The sequence below is a fragment of the Microtus oregoni genome, unplaced genomic scaffold (assembly GCF_018167655.1).
Source record: "Microtus oregoni isolate MIOR12 unplaced genomic scaffold, Mior012 000045F_ref0000178, whole genome shotgun sequence".
Classification (NCBI taxonomy): Eukaryota; Metazoa; Chordata; class Mammalia; order Rodentia; family Cricetidae; genus Microtus; species Microtus oregoni.
The window spans coordinates 5,172,816-5,186,321 of NW_024543219.1; the positions used below are offsets into that span (position 1 = coordinate 5,172,816).

The following is a 13,506-nucleotide window of genomic DNA, read 5'->3' on the forward strand; positions in this document are numbered from 1 at the left end:
TAAAATTACAGTTACTAATGGTTTTATTAAGTGTCATAATTATGTCAAGTCTGCCCCGTCTCTCCTAATGTTGAATTTAGATGGTTCAAGGTAACTAGCTAGTTGTTAGCCATTTGTAATGTTAAGTAGGGTATACAAACAGAGCGAGCTCTTCTGTTTGCTTTATACCTTCTGAAGGGTTAAAACACAAAAGAAAATTGTCCATTTCCTTTACATTTTCCACTTTTCTCAAATACAGATTTTTGAAATATGACCTGATAATTCTCTGGATTTCCTCAGTGTCTGATGTTATGTCCCCCTTTTCATTTCTGATTTTGTTAATATGGATTTTGTCTCTCTTTCTTTTGATTAGTTTGAATAAGGGTTTGTCTATCTTGCTGATTTTCTCAATAACCCATTTCTTTGTCCCACTGACTCTTTGTTTCATTTACTTTGTTTCTATTTTATTGATTTTAGTCCTCAAATTGATAATTTCCTGGTATCCACTCCTCCTGGGTGAGAATCCCTTTTTTGTTCTAGAGCTTTCAGGTGTGTTGTTAAAATGCTAGTGTGAGATTTCTCCAGGTTCTTTATGTAGGCACTTAGTGCTATGAATTTTCCTGTTAGTAATGCTGTCAAAGTATCCCGAAGAATTGGGTATGTCATGCATTCATTTTCATTAAATTCTAGGAAGGCTTCCTTTATTTTTCCTTGATCCAGGGGTAATTCTGTTGAGAATTGTTCAGTTTCCATGAATACGTGGAATTTTTGCAATTAGTGTTGTTGAATTCTAACTTTAACCCATAGGTGATCCAATAAGACACGGGGTTTTTTCCACTTTTTTTAATCTGTTGAGATTTGCTTTGTGATCAAATATGAGGTCGATTATAGAAAAAAAAAACCCTGCAGAAACAGCTGACCCAAGGTTGTGGGAGCTCACTGGCTCCTGACTGACAACTAGGGAACTGGCACAGGACCAAACTAGGCCCTCTGAATGTGGGTGACAGTCATATGGTTTGGTCAGTTTTGTTAGTCCACGGGCAGTGGGTCCAGTATTTATTTACCCCTAGTATGTGAACTGGCTTTTTGGAACCCATTCCCTATGGAGGGATACTCTACTCAGCCTAGATACAGGGAGGATAGCCTTAGTCCTGCCTCAAGGGATATGACAGACTTTGTTGACTCCCCGTGGGAGACCTTATCCTCTATGAGGAATGAATGGGGAGTGGGGTAGTGTGGAGTGGGGTGGTGGGGAGTTGGGAGAGTAGGCAGAAGGGAGGGAGAGGGAATTGGGATTGGTATGTAAAATAAAAAAGATTGTCTTAAAGAATAAAAGAAAAAGTAAAATAAATAAATAAAAAACATGATACAAAGAATCAGAGTGTTTATTATTGTCAAGTACAGAGCAAATATCCAGAAACCAAAGTATTACTATATGGTAATTGAATCTTCACATCTACAATTGCTGGCTAATTGGGGAAAAATACTTACTGTGTACCTGGAGGAAGAGTTGTCAATATCCTCCTAGTGGAATCAAATAGAAAACAGAATGTAATCTCTTCATAATGAAAACTTGGTTGAACAGATTACAAATAGCTAAATTTCCAAAATTTCTTGCTAATATAAACACAGAAGAAAAGAGACAAACAGAGGAGATGCTTTTATCTGTGATGCTGAAATAGGACTATCCAAGGGAAGAGACAACCTACCTGCAAGTATGCTGAGAGAAAAGGCACCTGGGTGATGCCTGGACCACTACAATAACCGGACCCTCTAAAATGTATTCAGATGTATCACCACAGTTGTTTTAAAAATCAGTCTAATGTGTATCTATTTCTGCAAACCATCCTTGATCAAGCACCAGGCATCTTCTAATATATGAGAACTGCACTCAATCTTCCACTCCCTGTGTTTCCAGTTCATTCTCCTATTGGGCCACCACTATCTGCAAGGACTTACTGCTCACTGGAATTTATAGAAAGGATGGTTCACTGATACCAAACACTTTTCTCTGACCAAATTTCCATATAAAACTGTGATAGGTAGAGTACTGCTGCATTTTAACAAAATTCATAAGGAAACAAATTTCACAAAGGAGAATTTTACCTTAATAGCAGAGGTGGTGGCCGTGTCCTCTGTTGTAACATGAGGGTTTTCAGAGAGCCTTTAGAATAAAAGCATGCAGTGAGGGGTGAGTTTGGTCCTTAGAGCATCTCTCTTGAAAGATTTGTTATCTGTGCACTATATTTTTGCATTTATGTAATTCAACGTTGACCCAGGTTTTAAAAAGTTTTTACTTTGGCAGTTTCAACTTGTCTCAATCTATGTAACATTCAGTGAAGACTCACTCATAGTTCTATTTAAAAATAAAAATTTAAAAAGCCAGTGGTTTGGGAGATGGCTCAGTCAATAAGAATGTTTGCTGCCAACACAGATCAACCTGAGTTTGAATCCTCAGCATCCACATAAAAAACTGGGCATGGACACATGCACATGTACCCCAGTACTGTGGGTGGAACAGGCTACCAATTGGGCTTGTTGGCTGCCAGACCAGCTCCAGGGTCAGTCAGAGATCTTATGTCAAGTGGATAAGTTAGAGAATGATGCAAGACACCAATATCCTCCTCTTTCCCTCATGTCTGCACAAAAAAAATATGCAAAGCATGCAACAGGCACAGACACATGCACACATGCAACACACACACACACACACACACACACACACACATCCAATCACATAAGAGGGGGAAATGGCGAGTTTTGCACACACTTGTTATGATGGTTGCAGTAACTGATGGTTTTGAGCACTTAATGCTCCTATTTCATTTGTTCCCCTAAACCTAATGTACCATGGCCTGTTTTTTGTAGAAAAAAAAAAGGCATTTCATTTCATAGCACTCTCTTCAAAGAGTTGCTCTGGGAAAACATGAAATGGACTCTATGTCTAAGCATTAAGTTGCCATCAGTCTCAGAAGTCATCATATTTTGGGGCCTTGAAGATTTGATAGTGTGTCCACATGCATATGTTGAAACTCTTTATACTCAAGGGTATTTCTGAGTCATTTTATAGGACACTAGGGAGCAACACTGTCCCCTCAGCTTTGATTCATCGGATCTACAGCTAAAAGTTCCTAATTTCAGGGTTTCTGATTGACAAACTCTGGAACAAACACTTTCTTTTTGTAACTTCCACCTACCTAGGGATTCACCACAGAGGTGGAACTCATTAAGAGGGAAATAAACCTGCTAACCAGAAGCATGTCTATAAGGCCATTCTGAGGTGATTTTCTCAGCAAAGTTTGGGAGAGTTTTGCCCACACTCTTCCCAGCAGACACCTTGTCCCAAACATACTAGTAAACAGGATTAACAGCCTGAAAACTAATATTTTTACATATATGTAACTGCATGTTATGTGCAGTGTATTTGTAAGTATGTATGATTGCAGTTAAATATGTGCCAGTGTATAGGTGTGGTGATTGGAGTACAGACTTGGGTGTAGACCCTCACCCTCAGCCTTAGTTATATGGCTGAATCTCATTCATGAATGCAAGCCCCAGGCTAGCAATCCAGGCAAGACATCCAGAAAATGTGAGAGTATGCTCTGTCTCCACCTGCAATCTCACCAAAGCTCACCAGGATTTTAGAAGCGCACAAGACCAACAGGCCTCATGTGGACCCTGGGCATCCATCTCCCATTCTCCCATATGCACAGCCAGCATTTTATCTACTGAATTACCACCACAGACAGGGAGTCCTAACAGCATTGCACTCTGTATCTGAGGCATAATTCAGCTTTCATTAGCGAATAATCAAGAAACTAAAATTGTCTTACACAGAGGAAAACTTGGTGCCAGCTTCTGAACTTTATATTCTCTACATACTGTATTTAAAATCCAGACATTCTTACCTGAGTGGGATTTGGTCTTGATTTCTTCCATTATCTACAGAGTAGAAAGGCAAAATATGTTATAAGCAACTGTAGAAAAAAGAGCATTGAATGCCAAGGCCAATGCTTCGTTACTACATATACTTTGAATCTGTGTAGCCTTCAAGGTGAATACTGATTTATAGACAATAAAAACAAGGATAGCTCTTAATTTACACTTCTTTGTATGTTTAAAATACAGAGACAATTTTATCAAAAGTCGATACTAATAATAAATTGGTATACAAAATACCTATGATCATGAGCATTATCAAACAGAGAAACTGACATCTTAACCAGAATCAATATCACAAGCTGAAATGTTAATTGGTAGCACAGTGTTGCTGCTGCTGGATTTGTCTCTGGACTAGTGGTGTTAGGAGAATTGCAAGTGAGCATACTCATCTTGCATGGAAGTGAAACGAGCCTCTCTAAAGATTAAGTTGAACTTATTTCGTTGAAGATGAAAATTCCAGACACAGGGAAGCTAAGTCTATGAGGACTGCTCTTTGCAGCATAGCAAAAGTTAAGAAACACAGGCAGACCAAGGGCAAAGAATTTCCAGATGCCAGGGTGGCAAAGCTACATACAGAGAGAGAGAGGGCATTGTGTGTACTCTCCTCAAGTGCTTCTGAGGAAGCTGCAGAAGCCCCTCAGTTCTAGCTTCTGGTCCCTTGCTAACGGGCAGTGCAAAGAACCTCAGCACTAGCTGCTATCACCTCCCATGGTAAGAGCTATGGGAAAGCCCCCTGCAGTAGTTATGACCCTGAACTATATCTCCAGGGTGAGAAGCATGGAAGAAACATGGGGAAAAAGCAGCAATTCCATGGGAGTAGTACCTCACAGGAAACGTTTGTGTCCACACATACACAGCTTCAAGTGAGCAGCTTTCACTGCATGCTAACAGCCTGCCCTCTACAAAGGAATAAAGCAAATTTTTGCTTATTTCATTCACAGTATGGAAACTGCAGTATAACCTCCTTGACATTGCCTATGGCTGAGGCAAAGCATTTGTCCCACCAACAAATGGACTTAGCATGTGAGAGACCTCCATCAACCATCGTCACCACAAAGGAAATTTAGTGTGGAAATAATGTAAAGGACAGTCACCCACATTACAATAATGCTGACTCTTTTCAATGAAGTCTTTCAGACCCTCTACACTCCATGTACTCCTATTCACTTGATGCTGTGCTCTCTATAGGCAAGGCAGGTGTGAAAGACACTGTGGTGACAGCGGAGAGCCCAAACTCTGCAGTGTTCCTCCCACTCTTAGAATCTTATCCAGACTCAGTGGACCAGTCAGTGCTGTCCCCTGCAGAATGATGCTCTTTTCTCAGCCTTCCTCCTACTGTGGCAAATTGTTCTGGAAATTATGTCTATCAGCATATAAACCAAGTATCACCATATCTTACACTAATAAAACCAAAGGAAAAGGTGCTGGCGGTATAGCCATTAGGGCGAGCGCTAGTCTAGAATGCTTAGAATGGCAGTGTTCAATCCGCAGCACTGCCTACAGGACTCAAAGTCCATTTTTAAAAAAAGTTGACCAAGCCTATCATTTCGTATGCCAAGAAATAGTCAGATTAAATAGAAGATAATTAAAGATAAACATAAAACCGTATGTGAATTTTCTAATATGTCTAAGTAGAGAAATTACAGAAAGGAACAAAACCCATAAAATGTAGTTAATTTAGTTCTCAAAATCCTTAATGAAAGTAATTGAATACTGTATTTCTGTTTTTTACATGATCACCTTTCATTGACACTAATATATATGTAGCATAAATGTAATATATTTATTATAAAAATGAAAGAAAAATTCATTTTATAACAAGCAAAATTGCTGTCATATAACTCTAGAGGACACATACTGTGGACTAGTTAGAGGTCCTTATATTTATACAAAGATACTGTGTGCATCAGTGGCTCATGTTAAATAAATAAACATGGTTCAGAAAATATAGTTTGATACTGAAATTTCTCAGAAAATCATTTCTGAAATAATTTTGAATGTGAAGAACATTAGGAGGCAAATTTTAAAAAATGAACTTATGTTTATATCTTATTTACTTTGTTCCTTTTTTGAATGAATTAAGTTGCTATTGAAACTAGGGAAGTAGCAGCAAAGTATTCATGATTACTCTTACCTCCACTGATCTGAAGAGACTTCTTAAGTATTGGTTTCAGCTCTCCAGGTGGTCGTATGCCGCTGTTGCATATTTTAAAATGTAATATTTTAATATTCATACAAGAACATTTACCAAATGCTTTGATTATTTGCTGTCTGATTTCCTAACATACATTAGAGATTTACAGTCAAGCATTAACTTGTCCTTCAATCAGTTGATTAGGTTTGGTGACACTTTTTTAAAACTTTTCCCATGTGAAAGAAAGGAAAGATTTAGTCCACAGAAATTAGTCCACCGAAAGCATAGAAACACACCAGGGAGAGAAAGAGAGAAAGACAGACAGAGATAGATAGAGAGAGAAAGAGAGAGAGAGAGAGAGAGAATACCAAAGACAGTAGTTTCTTTCCAGCACATTTTTTAAAATTGTAGTAACTGATGGTCACTCTTGTGCTCAATGTAATTAGTACCCCGATTCCACTTGTCATGTCATCGTCTGCTCCTAGAGCATCACAGAACCCCTCTCTCTCAGGTTACTTTGTGGGCTCTCAATGCTTGTGATGCTATCTCTCACAAGGTTTGTTTGTGGACCATAGAATAGATTCCTGCTTCTGCTAGCACTCTGACAAGATACCATGGCCTAGGCTATGCTCAAGCTGTCCCTTAGTAGTCCATTCATGAGTGGACTTGAAACCACAATTGGCCTGTTTCTATGCCAAATGAGCATTGTTATTAACTTAATGAGATAAAAATATGAACAAACAACAATAAAACTCAGTGGATAATTTCAGGTTATTAGCTTGAGACAGTTTAGAATTCCTAGTAGAATAGAACATAGTTTTTACAAGGTGTGTCTTTGAACAGTTGTAGCTACTGTAATTTATGAATCTGCACTTTGGACCTTTTAACTTGGAGTAATTTATTAATAAATAATTAGTAATAAGCAATTTACTAATGTGTATCGAATGCTTTATGATACATGTTCCCACAAATGATAACACAATTGTCCTCTATTATGGAAGTAATCAATTAAGATGAGCACAGAACTAGCTTGACATACCACCTTTAATTTTCTGCCAAATCAGTGTCTGAGATAGCAGATCACTGACAGAAGGGGCCTTTTACTCTATGTTCATGTCCTACTGATGGGGAAGACAAAGCCCCTTTTATAGACACATAAAGAGTAAACATGCCACAGTTTGGCTCTCTACATCCAGATAATCTACTGAGATCCAGAGACTTCATTACTGTAGAAAACAGCTCACAGGAATGGACAAGTGATGGATGGAGCACTGTGGTAGGAGGAAGGCATGGGATCTTCCACCATCTATAAAAGGGTTCTACGCAGAACAAAAGGGCCTCTGCATGTGGAGATGGTGTCAAAGGAAGAAAGTAATTTGTTGGCTTCTTGTAATACTGTGTGATAATGCAGAATGATCCCAAATCCTGTCAGCTCTCAGAATGACAAATGCGATGAAGACCTAGTTCACTAACTGATTTCAGAAAAAATTTGAAAAGGCACTAAGTGTCAGATGGACATAGTGAGTGTGGTTATCATCAGTAGGCTCATTTTCCAAAACGCAAAATTGGTACTTGGGACATGATGGTTGAGTATAGAACTCATGTCCACGATCTAAAAACAACAATATTTCTGGCTAAAATACATTGATAATACTATGGGGATTGTAAGACAAAGCAAAAATTGAGTGTATAAATCAGTATCTATCTGAGAATACAACCAATAATTGGCTTGTTATCTTGGAATTTCCTTAGTATTATTGTATTCTTAGACCTTACCTGCAAAAAGGCTTCTTATTGGTATTGTAATGTACTTCTAAAAAAATCAAAATGAATTTGTTACAATGCTAGAGAAATATAACATATAAAATGATTAGATATATAGTATCCATTTTTGAGACTAATCTAGACTATTCTAAATACTCTTTTTTAGGAAATTTATTTATGTAGAATTAATCCATTTTGTTTATTTCAAATCAAACAAGACTTAAACTTATCAAGCACAATACCTAAAAATAAACAATCACCCTGTGATTCCCAAGACAGTCAGAACTACATAATAATAAAACTGTGTCTCACAAACAAAACAACAGATTCAAAATGGAAAACAAGATCCATGGGCCTATACATATTTTTGTTCTTCAAGGAAACAAAGAACCTTGTTGAGCCTTTTAGTTAAAATTGTTCATTTTATCAGGCAAATTCCTACCACTGGGACTATATGTATTGTTTCTGTCTTTTGTATCAGGATGAAACCTGGCAGAAAGAAAGAGAAGAGGGACAGAGACTTTTACATAACAGCTCAAGGGAGGGCAGGCATCAAGCTTCCTCTCCTCATCCCCTTTGGGGAATGAATATCCTTAGTTCCATCTGTGTTCCAGACTTATATGCAGCTTAAAGGATGCTCATGATAGCAGGCATCATCTCCCCTGAAATGAATTACTGGAAAGATCTCTCCCTTGGGAGTAATAACCCCAAGCTCGACCTCAAGTGCAAGAGCATCAGAGAAGCAGCTGTGAGGCTGGAGCAGCAAATTCCATGGGCTTCCTTCTGACATAGGATCATTGTACAAGTTCACATATGTAAACAATAAACTCACTCAATCCTTCACTGTTCACTTGCAGTTTGCTTTTAGAAATGAAACATTGGAGGCTGGCAGTGGTGGCTCACACCTTTAATCCCAGTGCTTGGAAACAGAGGCAGGAGGCTCTATGGGAGTTCAAGGCAAGCTTGTGTAGAGAATACATTAAAGGGCAGGCTCCAAATATACATACAGAAAAACCCTGTCTCAAAAAAGAATCCTAAAATAAACATAAACAAACCAAAAAAGAAATGAAATCATTCATTTTTGTCTTGTTTAAAGTCAAGGAAACTTAGTGTGCCTTTTTAGCATTCCCCATGTCTCAGGACAGCCATTTGAGCCACCAACTAGTGGACTGGGATTGCGGCTCAGTAGGAAAGCCTATGCTTATTATGCAGGAGGCCTCAGTCAGTTCTCACCACCACAGATGCCATGAACAGCAAACTTCATAATACAGTGACACAAAGCTGTCTCCATCACAATAACATTGACTCTCTTCATCTTACCTCTTGAGAGAAGAGGGTTTTGCATTCTCTACTTAGTGTGGTTGCCACTGGCAGCTTAGGTATAAAAGACACTGTGATGTCAGTTGGTGAAAGTAAATACTACGTGGTGTTCCTGCCACTGCCACAAAGTCTCTCCAGACTCAACGGAGAAGCAGATAATTATTTGAAATACAGAATGATGTCATTTTCTTCACTTAGCTTTTTGTTTCAATTTTTTTTTTAAGATTTATTACATCTACAGTGTTTTGTCTGCATATATTCCTGCAGGCCAGAAGAGGGCACCAGATCTCATTACAGATGATTGTGAGCCACCATGTGGTTGCTGGGAATTGAACTCAGGACCTCTGGAAGAGCTGCCAGTGCTCTTCACTGTTGTGTTACAAGCGGCAGGGCTGCGTCCCTGGCACGCGGCCGCCCGCATGGCTAGCTTTACCCGAAATAATTATACAGAAACTGTATTCTTTTAAACACTGCCTGACCCATTAGTTTCAGTTTCTTATTGGCTAGCTCTTACATATTGATCTAACCCATTTCTATTAATCTGTGTAGCCCACGAGCTGGCTTACCAGGAAAGATCTTAACCTGCGTCTGTCTGGAGTGGGAGAATCATGGCGACTCCCTGACTCAGCTTCTTTCTCCCAGCATTCCATTCTGTTTACTCCGCCTACCTAAGGGTTGGCCTATCAAATGGGTCTAGGCAGTTTCTTTATTAATAAGAAATCACTCCCACATCACTTCACCTCTGAGCCATCTCTCCAGCTCCTTGTTTCAGTTTTTATTCTTGAATCATGCTTTGCAGCATGGAAATGATATACACCCTTACCATGTTCTTTTTAACAAAAACAGAAGGCAGAGATTATGGGTAGGGTACTTGCCTACAATGCTCCCAAAGCCTTATGCTCAACCTCTAGCACTTCACAGAAAAGAAAGAAAGAAAGAAAGAGAGGGAGGGAGGGAGGGATTGATTTAGGGATGGGTGGAAGGAATGAGGGGAGGCAAGGAACAAGAAAAAGAAAGAAAAGGAAAACATATAAGGATTGTTAAGTCTTCCTAAAATCAATGCATTCACTGTAAAAGAAACACTTCCACCCTAAAGTAGGAGATTTCTAAAGAAAACAACTATACAGTATGCCAAAACTTTCCAAACTGAGAACTTTCACAGACATTTAAGAACTCAGATGATTTAATAACATCATAAGGTAGGAAATTAGTTAATGAAAATAATTGATTAAAGTTCTTTTGTGACTTAATTTTACTTTAGTGGCAGTGAGATGTGTTAGCGATATGCAGTGCAAAATACAAGGCATTTGTCATAAACTCAAGGAGAATCTGTATTTCTGACAATCCTATTTGCTGCAATGTGACTATGGAAGACATGTGCTGTGTAAAGATGTTTTCTCATTTATTCAAAGGCTGTACAGATATCAGCATTAAAGTGAAATAAGCAATGTTTTGACAAAAATACTTCACACCTGAAAGTGCTTGATTTATACTTGTTTTCCTTAACTCCTTTTTGGGATCTAAAAATCTTTACTCTTCCTTATTCCTTCTTCTTCGGGGAAGGTAGGACAGATGGAGTAATTCTTACCTTTGTTGAAGGTGACACACTTTTTCTTTCTCTGCCCTGGCTCTCTTGTCATTGTTCCTTCACTGTGACATATGTTGAAAGTGATCATCATTTAATTATCCATATAAAAACACTTAGCATGTTTATAAATTCTTTATTTTTGAGTCCCTAATACATCTTACATTACATATGTACAAAAACATTTTTTGAAACAGGATCTCATTATGTATTCCAGCTAACTTTTAATACACTATATGTTTCATGTTTGTCTTGAAATCAAAGAGATCTATGCCTTCTACCTCCCACATTCTGGGATTAAAGGCATGGGCAAAGAGGCCGAGCCAAATAATTCTGAATTCATTCTTCAACAGTTGGTGATGATTAATGACTGCTCTCCTTTCCACCTTTCCTCATGGAGAATAACATAGAAAATTTAGCTCTTGATTAAAACAACACACACACACACACACACACACACACACACATCCAAGCACACAAGACAGGGGAATGGCGGTTTTTCCACACACTTTGTTCTGATGGTTGCAGTAACTGACTGTTTTGTGCTCTAAGTACTTAATGCTCCTATTTCATTTCTTCCCCTAAACCTACAGCACCTTGTCCTGTTTTCTGTCAAGAAACTTTTTAGGCGTTACATTTAGTCACTCACTCTCTCCAAGAAATTGCTTTGGGAGCAACATCTTGATCTGAACATCAAACATCAAAAAATCTAAACCTCAAGCTGCCAACAATATCAGAATTCATCATATTTTGGTGATTTGAAGCTGCTTTATTGGTAGTCTGTGCGCAAGTACATGATGAAATTCTTTTTTTTTTTTTTTTTTTTTTTTTTTGAGACAGAGTTTCTCTGTAGTTTTGAAGCCTGTCCTGGAACTGGTTCTTGTAAACCAGGCTTGCCTTGAACTCACAGATCCGCCTGCCTCTGCTTTTCTGAGTGCTAGGATTAAAAGCATGCACCAAAACCACCTTGATCTATGAGGATCCTCTTTATTCGCAATGGCCAGTACTTCCTGCACAAGTCTTGAGTATTTACAGGGCACTGCAGAGCAATACAGTACCCTCAGCTCTACTCCATCCGAACTACAGCTAAGAGCTCCAAATTTCAGGGCTTCTGGTTGGTAAGCTCTGGACCAACCAGTTTGTTTTTCTAACTTCACCTACCTTGTGAGTCACCACAGTTGGGTAACTCATTAAGGGAGCTATTAACCTGCTGGACAGAAGCATGTCTATAAGGCCATTCTAAGGTAATCTTTAGCAAAGCCTTGGAGAGTTTTGAACCTTGCCATATTATTCACACTCTTCCCACAGACATCTCAAACAAACAAGTGAAAAAGATTAATGACTTGAAAATGGATCCTTTTACATATATGTGCAAAATATGTTATATGCTGTGTATTTCTATGTATGTGTGATTTAAGATAAATACATGCCAGTGTGTAGGTGTGGTGATTGGAATATAGACTTGGGAGTTGACCCTAACCTTAAGCATTAGTTTACTAGCTGGGTCTCTCACTCATGAATGCAAACCTCAGGCAAGCAATCCAGAAAATGTCAGGGGATGCTCTCTGTCCACATGCAATCTCATCATAACCTCACCAGAATTTTAGAAGCACACAAGACCAACAGGCCTCATATAGACCCTGGGAATCCGTCTCCCATTTTCCCATATACACAGCCAGCACTTTACCCACTGAATCACCTCCACAGACAGGGAGTCCTAATAGCATTTCATGCTGTATCAGAGGAATAATCAGTTATTTAAAACTATATGCTTCTCCATAGATAAATATTCAACTTTGATTAGCATATAATCAAGAAGCTGAAACTGCCTTACACAGAGAAAAACATGGTGGCAGCTTCTAAACTTTATATTCGCTACATGCTCAGTGTATTTTAAAATCCAGACATTCTTACCTGAGTGAGACCTCATCTTTTAGTCTTCGACTACCTATAAAGTAGAAAACCAAAATATGTTATAATCATTTGTAAAATATAAGAGCATTAAATGCCAAGGCCAATATTTTTTTTTACTACATATACTTTGTCCCCAAATGAGTTTAAAATTTAAAGTGAATATTGATTTATAGACAACAAATATAGATAACTCTTAATTGAGACTTCTTTGTATGTTTCAAATAGAGACAAACTTATCAAAAGTTACTACTTAGAATAAATTGGTGTACAAAACACCTATGATCTTGAGCACTATAAGACATCTTAGCCAGAATCAATATCACAAGCTGAAGTGTTAAAGCAGTAGCACAGTGTTGCTGCTGTTGCTTTTGTCTCTGGACTAGTGGTGGTAGGAGAATTGTAAGTGAGTATACTCATATTGTATGGAAGTGAAAAGAGTTTCTCTAAGGTTTGAGTTGACCTTATTCCATTGAAGATGAAAATTCCAGACACAAGGAAGCTAAGTCTATGGTGACTGCCCTTTGCAGCATAGCAAAATTAAAACAAAACAAAACAAAACAAAACCACAAGCAGACGAAGGACAATGGCCCCTGCAAAGAATTTCAAACTGATAGGTTGGCAAAGCTCCAGAGAGGGGTCAAGGTGTGTACTCTCCTTAAGTGCTTCTGAGGAAGCTGCAGAAGCCCCTCAGTTCTAGCTTCTGGTCCTTCACTAATGGGCAGTGCAAAGAAGTTCAGCATTAGTAGCTATCACCTCCCATGGTAAGAGCTATTGCAAAGCCCCCTGCAGTAGTTATGCACCCTGAACTGTATCTCTAGGGTGAGAAGCATGGAAAAACATGGGGACCAAGCAGCAATTCCATGGTAGT

The 13,506-nt window shown here is 38.5% G+C and overlaps 1 long non-coding RNA gene across 1 annotated transcript; it reads right to left on the reverse strand.

Annotated features, from left to right (window-relative positions):
* Positions 1-1,472: 1,472 nt before the first annotated feature.
* Positions 1,473-10,759, reverse strand: LOC121434840. The gene is made up of 5 exons (XR_005972519.1): positions 10,728-10,759; positions 6,056-6,117; positions 3,888-3,921; positions 2,086-2,143; positions 1,473-1,503 (listed from the first exon to the last, which is right to left on the reverse strand). It is a non-coding gene; the product is annotated as an uncharacterized LOC121434840 (long non-coding RNA).
* Positions 10,760-13,506: the final 2,747 nt, after the last annotated feature.